This window comes from Acanthisitta chloris, unplaced genomic scaffold (assembly GCF_000695815.1).
Source record: "Acanthisitta chloris isolate BGI_N310 unplaced genomic scaffold, ASM69581v1 scaffold34438, whole genome shotgun sequence".
Taxonomy (NCBI): domain Eukaryota; kingdom Metazoa; phylum Chordata; class Aves; order Passeriformes; family Acanthisittidae; genus Acanthisitta; species Acanthisitta chloris.
This window is the reverse complement of record NW_008687047.1, coordinates 9422-21895: the sequence shown is the minus strand read 5'-3', so window position 1 is coordinate 21895 and position 12474 is coordinate 9422.

Genomic DNA, 12474 nt, shown 5'->3' with positions numbered 1-12474 from the left:
TGAAGTGAAGCATCTCTCACCACATGAATTCTCTGTCTGAAAGATGCATCCAATGAGCATAAACACAGGTCACTTTCAGCCACAGGAACATGGATTTTCATAGAATCATAAAATGGCCTGGGTTAGAAAGGACTTTAAAGAACATCTAGTTCCAAGCCCCTGCCATAGGCAGGAACACCTTCACTAGACCAGGTTGTTCAGAGCCCCATCCCAACCTGATCTTTAACATTTCCAGGGATGGGGCATCCAAACCTTCTCTGGGCAAGACATTCCAGTGCCTCACCATACTCACAGTAAATATATGCCCATTATTGAAGCCATTTCCCCTTGTCATGTCACTCTATGCTCTTGTAAATAGTCTCTCTCCATCTTTCTTATAGGCTCCTTTCAGAGACTGGAAGGCCACAGCTAGGATAACTTCTGAAATCCTGGAGTCTGATCACAGGTACACATGCATGCCCTGAAATGATTTAACTTTGATGCAAATGGGATCTGAGACTGGCACGGCTGAACTCAGTAAACCTGCCTGAAGACACACAGATAATCTCAAGATACAGGACAGTCTCAAGGTAAAAGCTCATTCCTTGTTGAAAATACAGTTTCACTTCCAGTATGGGTCAAAAGAGATGCCTTATTCAAAATACTCTCCAGTTAGTTGGCACCAGTTTGTGCTCTCCAGAGCTGACTTTATCATCCACAGGTCTCCCAGGCAGCTTTCTGCAAAGTTATATTAGAGTCTCCTAAGTGCCAAGTGTTCATAAACTAAAGGATGGAAAACATCATGTGACATAAAAAGAAATTGTTCAGCTCAACACTGATAACTCTGGGGGTTTCTTTGTGGTTTTATTTTGTCTGGGTTTTTTTTAAAATTTTTATTCCATCAAGTACATAAAATAAATTATTTAGGAGTGCAGTCTCATGCTTCTGATGGCTGAATGTATCCAGAATACTGCAGTGTAATAGAAAACAAATAATGTAGGAAATCCAAAACTTCTTGGTCAGATTTCATACTTCGGCTAAAAATTTAAAGGATATTACTAGTTTTACAAAGTTCCATCTCTTTGTTGGTTTGCTGTTGGGATCTCAAAAAGTTCCTGATTGCACTGAGGGCCCTAATTCTGCTCTCAATTTATTTTATTGCAATTTTATTATGTTTAATATTTTATTCTGGTGCTCTAATGCAACCATCTCAAAGAGAACAAATAATTCCTTAACCTGTACGAGGCTAATATATAGATTGTAATTTTTAGGAGCTCCCACTTGAAAAGAAATGTGGCAATTAATTTTTAATAAGGTCTCATTATTTTAATAGAACTACAAACATATTGAGTTTTAAGACACATTTAACATCACAAGCTTGTTCAGACTCTAATTCTGGTTTTGTTAAGTGATAATCAGCAAAACATACTTTCAATAGGACTGAATAGCTATCTAAGGCTATTTTAGTGTCTTCCATTTTTCCTAAAGAGGTTGAGTCATAAAAAAGACCAGGCAGAAAAAGTGATAAGGAGATAACTATAGTGGAGTGACTCTGCCTTGCTCACCCAGCAGATTAATGTTTCCTTTTAGAGGAACTGGTATTAGAAATGTTAAAGGATTGGGTACCATTTAGGGATGAAGTATTTTAGTACCTGAAAAAATACCTACCAGTTACACTACTAAATAGCAGACAGTCAAACGAGATGTATTATACACAGTGAAGGCAACTCTGCCTTGCAAATACAACATTGTCTCTCAAAACTTGTTACAGTCTCATAAATTTAGGGGAGGAATAATTTAGTGTCATTTTGGGGCACTCTGCAGTGACAGGCCCACACTTGGAGAGGGGAAACAGACCTCTCTCATTGCCAAAAGTCCAACCCAGACTACAGTTTCCTCCTGCTAAGTCACAGTAAATGATTCCAGAAATCACATTGACCATGTCTCTCACTCTTTCATGCTGGGCTGTGTTTACTGCAAAGCAAAATTCAGCATTACTAGAGCTCCCACGAGCATTTGAGTTTTCTTACGTCTGTATTCCAAGGCCAAGTAAACCTTCCTGCACTGATAGAAACTGTGAAACAGAGAAAGACTTATCTTGAATGATCATCATTCACATCTAAGGCAGTCTCATGGTCCAGTGACTTGGACATCTTTGAAAAGTGAACCCAAATGATACTGTTTGCTGAGCTGTTTCACAAGGAATAGCATGGCCCATGATTTTCCCAACATGCTGGTGCTCAGTGTGAGGTGGTTTCAGGGTAAAATCACATTCACTTCTGCAATGGAGTGGCCACAGTCCATCCCCCAACTAATTCATCTGTCATCCTCTGTATGACATTTATTTCAGAGGTACTGTTGAGACAGAGCAGATTGCAAAAGCACCATTTGTATAAAACTAAGGAGTAAAATCAAAACAAACTTCTGGGGAAAAGTACTGCTTGCTTTCTGCTAGAATTTCCAAAGGGAAATGAACCATTTCAATTTGAGATCAATTTGAATAAAAGAGTTTGCATGTAATCCCAGACATTCTTCAGTAACCTGCATTCAGGGCAGAAAATATGTAATGCAAGTCATGGGGCAAGGGAGACCTAAACAAACATTGCCTACAGAATATTAGAGGCCTGGAAAAGATCTTGCAGCTCTTCTAGTACAATACCCTGCAATGCAGAAAGAGCAAAGATGCTTATAGCTTTCCCAGAGGTTGTGTGCCTAACTTGTTTTTAAAAAATCCTCTAGAAAACAAAACAAAACAACTGCAATAGCATCAGTCAATAGTCTCTCCCACTGTTTCATTGTCCTTGTGGCCAAAAGGCTGTTTCAATTATCCAACCAATGCCAGTTAACTTGTCAGCAGTAAACAGGGTCAATGCAATTTCTTCTTGTTAAATCTGTCAGCTGTTTTTACCATTTTTGTATGCTTCAGACACTTAGAAATTGGTTATCTAACCACTTTTTCCAGAATCATTCCAGGAATTGTGTTGCACTGAACAATCTATAATTCCTTGTTGTTTATTTTTTTAAAGGTAGGAGCGTTTTCAAAGTTCTGTGAGTTTTCAAAGACAACAGTGAATATTTCAGAGATTTTTCCATATTTCTTTAAAGTGAAGTTGAATGTCATCAGGCCCTGGTAGCTTCAATTACATTTAACTTATCCAGGCATTTTAAACTAAATTAATCACTATTCTGGTTATGGTCCGATTTTCACATTAAATTTAATTGGATTAAGTATCTGATCAGAAATTAATTTTTTTATGTGAAGACAGTGAACACTTCAGTACTCTGTGAATTGCCTGTTAAGCTATGAACCTTTACTTTGCCCTTCTTTTGCTTCTCATGTACTTATTGCACCTTGCATAATTTTTCTGCCTTTATGTTCCAGCATAACATTAACACCTTACCATCTGAACTTTCTCAATTCCTGTTAAACTCATATCTGATTTTGTTCCTTATTATTGCTTTTTGCATGACTCCTTTTGATTTTAGGTTCTTAGGAAGGTCTTGGTGAAGTTGTAATGCATTTTGCTCCTATTTTTCTAAGTTATCTCCTGTAAATTTATCTCTGTGCATTTGATGTGGCTCCTATCACCAATTTTTACCTTTCCTGATGTGTTCTATTCCTTAGGTTACATACTTTTAACTCGAGTTACACTTCTTTTGACTGATCTCTAGGCTTCGCTTATTGTACCTTCTTCTAAAATTTAGCTCAGTTCTCTTCTGGCTTCAAAAGCTTCACTGATGTAGTGATTGCTGGTTTGTGGGTGACTAAATTAGAGGGTTTTGTTACTGATATTCTTAAATTGGAAACAATGATAGGAAACTGCAGTGCCTTTGTGCTTCAGCTGCCAAAGTTAAAATTGCTCACAGACACAGTATATTTATATATAGTTCATGTAAAGATTACTGACAATCTCAGGGGATTTTTGAAACATTCAAGAAACCCTGCTTTGAATATCAAAAGGCAATCTCAGACTCTGGCATAGATCAAGAGTAGTATGTCCTATGTTGTCAGATCTTACCTGGGTGTTATTCACTTTTGCAGGGACTCCTCAGGTGTAAAGAGATCTCCTTGGAACTCTTGCCCATGTGCACATCACAACCTAACCCCAACCATGAGCAATACACATGAGATACAGAGAAAAGGAGATAAAGGAAAAAGAGGTTGCACAGGGAGAGTGTAGTTAAATCTGGCTCATGTTCATGCATCAACGTAGAAACTAAATAAAAACAAAATGTAAAAACCTCCATATAAATTTCCAAGTGCTGCTATTATTCAGTGAAGGAAGTACAGTTGACAGAGCAAAGCCTGAACTATAGTCATGTCAGCAGATTAATGTCAGAAATATGCCAATGCTACTTCATGGAGCAGTCAGTCATGACAACTCTTTCTCAGCAATAGAAAGAAAAAGAAATAGAAATCCAAACCCAGCATTTCTGGCAGCCTGGCAAGGTCAGCTGGCATCAAATCTTCCCTGATCAGTGGGGCTCTGTCTGGCTACTTCAGCACACAGCTCAACTTCAAGGGCTGGCTTTGTATGTCAGTTTTTGGAGAGTCTTTCAATGGGTATCACAGAAAAGCACTTAGCACAGCTGAGAGCATGACCTTCTGAAAGGATTCAGGGAGCTAGACTCAAATGGTCCATTATGGCAGCATTCCACAGGTTAATGGACATTCAATGACATTAGTCTCCCTAGTTTTCCTGCATGGTCAGTGCAGAGAGAAAGGTTTTCTGTAGGTCTAAACTGTCCTTTGGAGGAAAATATTTCTTTTCAACCTAAACAGACAGCAGCAAGCTACACCCTGAGAATTCTTGTGTGAAAATGCAATAGTCATGGCAAGTAATGTCATCATCCATTTGCAAACACAAACATTGTATATTGGTAAATACCCACCTGTGAAAGTATTTTCTCCTTGAAGTACAATGTGTGCTTACTGTACTTCATGAAATAATTCAAAAGGCATCCATGGTGAGGAAAGATCCTAATATAATATGAGCTGCTATAATGCTTCCTGTCCTAAGAGGTCAAAATGTTTTGCAGATACTGAAGAATTAAGCTTCACAAAGATGCTCAGTCATATTTTAAAGCAGACACTTCCAAAATACCATTACACAGTAATCTGCAGTAGTTATCAGTAGTCATAAATAGTAGCTTACAGTTCCTAGATATACATTAAGCTCCTTTTTCAAGTCCTATAAGCCAGGTCAAACTCCTCTCATAAGCTCTGGGAAAGAGAAGCACTCCATATCAGAAAGATAAAACTAATCCTAGTTTGCTTTATATGAGTGTACTGAAATACCTGAAACGTGGCATCTGTCCATTCTGTTGACAGCATGAAATTGTTCTGGTAGAGTTCTGTTTCTTCTGGTCTCCATGAGAATACAGGTTCCTACACTGTCTGTTTAGGGAACCTTATAGAGCAACTGTCATATTTTATATTTAGTCTCCAGAGATCTACATGCATTTCTCTGTTACTGTGTCAGTTCTTCTCCCACTACAAGGGTGAAATATTAATTGGCAAAGCCAACAGCACCACACATACCCTGTTGCAATGTCACTGGACCATGAGATTGCCTTAGATGTGAATGATGATCATTCAAGATAAGTCTCTCTCTGTTTCACAGTTTCTATCAGTGCCAGGCATGAGGGCAAATACATCTGTCAAGAGAAAATATTACATTCTGTCTTTAGGGCACAATGAAGTTCATTACTTGATTTTCTGTAGAGGAAAAATAAAAATCCTAAACACTCCCACTTCAATGACAATGTTTCAGCATCTTACAATTGATGACTTGGAGATAGTAAGATAATCTACTCAAAACCAAAAAAACTTAAAGAAATTTCCAGGTCACTAGTCCTCTGCTACCCTTAGACATCAGTCCAATTATCCACTGCCTCTTAGGGAAATCATGGATTAATATAACCATGGCCTACCTACTGCAAGCAACATGGCCTGAGCTCATGATGGTAATTAAAGATAACCAGAAAGTGCATTTTTGTCCATGGTAAGGTCTTCTCATTTCTGGAATAATTATCTGTACCTGCATTATTGAGACAACAGTTCTCTGTGCATGAGGAAATTACAGTATGAAAATTTAATAAATTTTCAAAAGCACGAGCCCCTACCAAGGCTCAGGTACTGCTTCTGTTTTTCAGTTTTGACTTTTGACTCCTGTGTGTTATTTTCTCACCTTTAGCTCAAATCTTTCTCCTGGCAAATATTTCCCTCTGCAACATTTCTATTTTTAACAAATTGCAGCCTGTGCTCTCCACGAGAGAAGCTCATCACTTCTGGGCAGCAAGAAAACAGCACCACCTCTGAGCCTCAGTGCTGGCTCTGTCTTTTGAACACTGTTTTCATAAGGAGAAGGGGCCCTCTCACACACATCATCACTATGAAATGCACCCTGCATCATACAGCAGGTGACATATCCGCATGGATAATGAAAGCTAGTGTGGTCCACAATTCTTTGTAATAGTTGAGCATAAATTTTGCAAGTTGTGCCTTACTGAGCAGGACCTGTAGGAGAGCTGCAGGAAATATCCCCCTAACTCTGTGCTGTTCCCAGAGAGCATGGTATCTTGTGTAAGCCTAATTTGATACTACTGTATATACTGGATAGGGAGAGATTTACATGTATTTTTGAAGACTATGAAAATGGCACAGTAATGACAGGTTAGCTTTGGAACAATTTTATGTATAGCAATGATGAGCATTTTAAAACATCCTTCTATGACTTTTCTTTATTATGAAGCAATTATAAATCCCCACAAATGTGACAAGGACACAGCATGTTGATTCTTCTGGTGTGCTTTCCAACAAATTCTCCCTGCTGTGTATAAAAGGAGCAGGGTCTGTGCTGGAGAGCTGACCATCACTCTCAGGCACTTAGACGAGGTGATAGGCACATGATTGGGTTTGGAATCCCATCTCAAGAAATCTGAATGTGACAAACAGCACTTTGCAACAGCAATTTTGCACACAGAGCACCAATAAGAATCTGTTTTCTTTAATACAAAATTATAATGCCAACACCCACACTGCTAACCCTGTAATAAAATTCTTGGGGAGTAAGTGATGAGAATCTATCTTCTACACTCTTATAACATTTTTAATTAAACCTAATCTTCACCTAGGATCTGATTTTATGACACAATTGGTGGATGAGTGCTAAAGTGCTGTTACTAATAAAGAAAAGTACTTTCCTTCCTATGTGAAGGGAAGCCTGTTTTCACAACTGATATGAAGCAAGTGCTGGTGTGAATTTCTTGGTGGGACTGCTAAAAGACAAAACATCACAGCATTAAAGGACAAAAATTACTGTTTCTAGTAAATGCAGTGATTTCTGACATTTTATTGCATTGTTTTTATCTGTAATAGGAAGGAAATGTTAAGAAAATTATATGTCACATATGTAGCAACAATAATAACAGAATGTCTAAAATGTGAAATGATATACAGGACAGCATACTTGACAAATAAATCAGCTTATCTCTACAGAACATATGGATCATAGAGAGCATTCACTGCAACATGGTTGTGTTGCTTAAATGCTATGCAGTGACTATCCATGCTTGAAAATAAAAAGGGGAGGGGATACACATGCATTGAAAAATAGATCAACCATCTTTTTAGTATATGGACACAAAGGGAAGGAGAAGAGGTAAAATAAAGTTCTCTCATGCCCAAATTACAAAACAACTGATAGGGGTAAAACAACAAATGTATTCACTTGCCCTCATGGAGGTAATTTAAAAAATAGGATTTGAAATTATTTCAGGCAATAACTCAAGTATATTAAGTTTAGCTTTGAAAAAAAAGGTCAGAGAAGCAAGTATATTCCCTGCCCTTCTGCAAAACATCTCCCTCAGCAGGATCCAGCCTTGACTGACACATCTGTGTGTTAGCAGGAGTAGTAACACCATACCAACACTTTTCCCTCTATGACTAAAGTCAGAAAGAATCATGATTCTGACACTAAGACCTATGTGAAAAGCTTTGTTTCCCTTCCACCAGTGTTTAGGCAATGGTGAACTGCCTGGAGAAAGGCTCAAGATTTTGTTTGTTCTAAATGCTTAGGTGAAAAATATAACAAATCCAATGGCTTTCAGTGCCAGGTAAAAAGAGCAAAGAGGACAAAATTTAGATGTAACCTGGTCAGAGGCTCTATCCAGTGCTATAAAACCTTCTGCTCCAAAGGCAAAAGGTTAATTGAGCTGCTCCAGGCAACAGCAGTTCTTATCAGAGCTAATTTATTTTGTGGTATATAATTGACGACATCACCACAGCTACCAGGGAATGTGCTAGAAATTCTTTCATTTCTATGAAAGGACATTTTGTCTTATGCAAAGGGCAGTGTTTGCACTTGCTGAGACTCTGCAACCAGAGCACATCTCAGAGCCTTCACCCCATCTGGAGAGGGTATCTCAGGTTTATTTGGACTTTGTTTGTATTAGGGCCATTAACCCTTGAGGAGGGAAATTGGCAGTGCACTGTAGTAGGTAGCTCCCAAGCAAGACTGTTCACTCCTTCTCCACTGCTCTTCCCCTCTCCTGACATCCCCATCAGGGATAAATGTTGTAACAGCTTATTATGCCTAGTTCAAAAGTGCAAATAAAAGCACTGAATTCAAAACAGGATCCGTGGAGAGTCTTACATGAGGATTTCATTGAGTTTGTTGATTGAGCTAATCTGATTGAAGAAAACATCTTCCCAATTGTCTAGGAAAGGTCTGCACAATACAATTTGGCTCTAGCTTGCCAAGGAAATACTTACAGTTGATAGCAGACTGTCATGAGAAATATTCATAGAGACTGGGCAGTCTCTCTACATAGCAGAGTTTATGGTAACACAGTTGTTTTACATCAGTGATGGTTTCTAAATCAATTTAGATAATTTGATGCAAGAAGTTGCATTAATAGGCTTTCTTCTTTAAAAAAATTAAAATATGCCATTTTGAATTATTCAAATGAGACAGACAATTTCAGTTAAATAAAACAAGCCACAGGTCTATGTCTGAATAATTTCATGTTTGATCAAAGAAAACACAACTAACTTTTCCTGATATCTCAGTGATGTCAAACTGATTCTATCACCTGACCCTCCTCTCCTTCCCTACAAAATGTAGAATTCATTAGGAGAACTAAATGAGAAACTATTATTTCAGCTAATTAACTTATTATGCAAAGGAAAGGAAAATAGATATATAAAAGGAAAAAAATCAGCTAACATAATCAGAGCATAAACAAGTAATTCACAAGAAAATTACTTTCTCCACTGCATTTGTTCAGTTCTTTAATATTAGTATTAGAGATTTCTTTTAAGTAAGGAAGAGAGGTGTGCTGCTTTTACCTATGGCATGAACTCTTCAGCATGTTTGGAATATCTCTTGTTCAGAAACAAATATTAATACTCTTACACTTTGATTTTGGCATGGATCACTTTCATAGTTGTAGTACTGTCAGAACTCTATCCACACCCTACGAAATACCCATGAAATCTGTATTTAGGTAATAAGTGGGTTGTTTTTTCTAAGTTTTATCATGTACCTACTGAAGACAAAAGCTAAGATGTTAAATTTCTTTTAAAATATCAAGTGAACTTTGGTTCAAATTATTTCTTGCCCTTACCCCCTCCCATCAAATTTCTACTTTTATTCACATCTGAGCCCTCTTGGACAAATAGAAAAAAGAAAGAGATGGGAGCAAAACCCCATAAATATGCACTCCCTTTCTCTGTATGTTTAATGATTCAAGTATTGTTTACCAGAAAGAGCAAAAAGATTATAGATTTATAATTGCTCAATCTGTAAATGAAACATCTATCCTGTCTTCTCAAAAGCTACTACCACACACCAATGCCAGCTCTCATAACTTAGAAGACATTTGGAAGTAGTTGCTTTAATTAATCAATTTAAATAGTCCCTTACAGCAACTTTGTAGTACATCCAGAAATAGTTTCCAAGAAGTCAGCCTTAACACAGTGAACTATGAAAAAGAGGATGGAAAATCTCCCTGCACCTGCCACAATAAGGACTCAGCCTTGATGAAGAGAACAGAAGTGTCTGTTGGACAGGATGGCCAGTGGCTGCAGCCCACAAGGGACTGTCACCATTTCATTACTTTAGAGATGACCACAATAGCATGCTTTGTCCTTAAAGACTAGTTTATTCTCACCCAGTTCAGAGACATGAAAGTTTTTAGGAATATACTGCAGACAAGGTATAAAAGCACTCTGAAGGAAGTAGATGTACTCTAATAGGAAGAAATCATCTTGTGCAATACTAAAAGACAGCTTATGGTTCAATCACATCTTGGCCCTAGGGTTTTGCTTGTTCAGAAGAATGAGCTATATAATCCATGTCAAGAATTAGCAGGCCTCAGAAATCTGACTTTTTGAAGAAGTGCTGCTAAGGAGATAGATACATTACTAACCTGCAGCACCCCTAACAAGCTGGGGGTAAACACCTGGGCTGAAAGGACATGGTGCTGGCTGTCATAACCAATGCAGATTAAAGGCTGGTGTCAGAAAAGCACTTTGGGTCACCCTTAGCTTCCAGACTGGATGGCAGCTGCTCAGTGTATTTGAGGGGCAGTCAGACATTGTTAGTGTTCATCCTTAATGAGGTCGTTGCAGTCAGACATTTAACATCATTGAGATCAGAAGAGATGACTAGCAAGCAGCCTTCTCTCTCTCCTGACACCACAGACAGGGAACAGGGGGACAATGTGGTTGTGCAGCTGCTGTTGCTTACACTCAGGACTGGTCTGAAAGGTTTTGTGCTGGCCTCACATGACCAGTTTCCAATACACTGCAAAAAGCTGATGCCTTGCAGGGATGTGTGGGGCTGGAAACACACACAGGCAGGACATGATCGTCCATAGCTTCCTGCAGCTGTTACCCTTATTTCTGATCCATGAGACAGCTGGAACTGATGCAATAAGCCCTTGAGTAAGAAAAGCTGCTCACTGTTAAAATGGTGGAGGACCACAAAAAGAACCAGTATAAAGTAATAGCTCAGACCCCTACCTATGACCTTGTGTGGCATGATCTCAGGCACTGGAAAGAAGACAAGGGAGGGCAAAACCCCCTGGGGTTATCAGAACTGCACAGGGAATATCTCACTCCAGGCATCTTACATAGGAAGCAAGTGACTCCATGCCCAGCCAGAGACTTCTTGCCAGTGGCTTGATACCTTTGCTTTGTTGCAAACCCATTTTGAAAGCATGTTTGGATTGGTGCCAGAGCACTCAACACCTCACAGAACTGAGTTATCTATGCATGATAAATATCATTCAGCTTTTTCGTAGTTGCTGGAAACATATACAGGGAACCCAGGACAGGGAAGACATGGTGGTAGGACAGACCTGCAATGAAGCCTTTTTAGGAGGGCAGACACACCAGAGCTCTAGGTGTGGCATCTGGGCTGTCTCTCTTACCTATGCCACCACAAAGGGTGCTGCAAGGCCATGGAGCTGGATGGCAGTGCTGGCTCCCTCCTCACAGCCCTCTGGGCTTACATTGCAATGGGAATGAAGGAACAGATGAGATGCATTGGTGTTCCACAGCTTTCCAATCAGTAATGACTTTAAAAATCTTTATTCAATTTGCACCTACTGAACTCACAAGGCTATGATAATGTAAAGAAGCAGCAAACAAGCCGAAGTCTCTTTCAAAAGCTGTGGTTTTACCACCTAAGTTCATAATCACGGTTTCAACTGTGAGCACTATAAAGCAGTCAGTAAAATGCAGTCAATAATGTACAGCCAGTTAATAGTCACAGTGAATATCTGCTGTTTAGATCAATGCTCAGCTTCTCCAGTCATCTGTCAGGATTACTCTGATCCCACAAATCCCCATGCTTTAGCTGCAGGGCAGGAGCCCTGTGGAAGGAATGCTGAAAGATCTCTATTTTTTGTTTAGGACAACCACGCAGATTTAAAATGCTCAGTGAGTTCAATACACAGTGTCACTGCCCAGCAGTGTGAACAGCAGCACAGCACACCTGCTCAGCTGTAGCTGCTAAGTGTGTCTGCCTCCCAGCCATACTGACAGCATCCTGTTTTCTTTTTTCAGCCCAATTTGGAACTGATGATCAGCACTCTTCTGTAAACACTGAAGTCTGGGTCAGTCAACCTCGTGTGTGACAGCAGAGCATAACATCTGCCCAGGGCTGTAAGTGATCTGTATAAATTGTCACAGAATATGTGTCTCTCCATTTCCCATTCTGCCTCACCACCAGTTCAGCACTTTGGCCCTGGGTCACTGATCATCTCCTTGCACAACACAGAGAACACCCACCCACCCACTACACATGTGGCACAGCAACAGATTGTGAAGCTTAGTTAAATCTTTTCCAAAAAAAACGTATTTGTCAAAGAAATAATGTCAAACTTTTGCCTCACTAACAGATGACCCAAACACATCACTGATTTTAGCAAAGACAATCACTGTTTTTCCATCATACCTTATATGTAAAAATATGGACTTTGGAT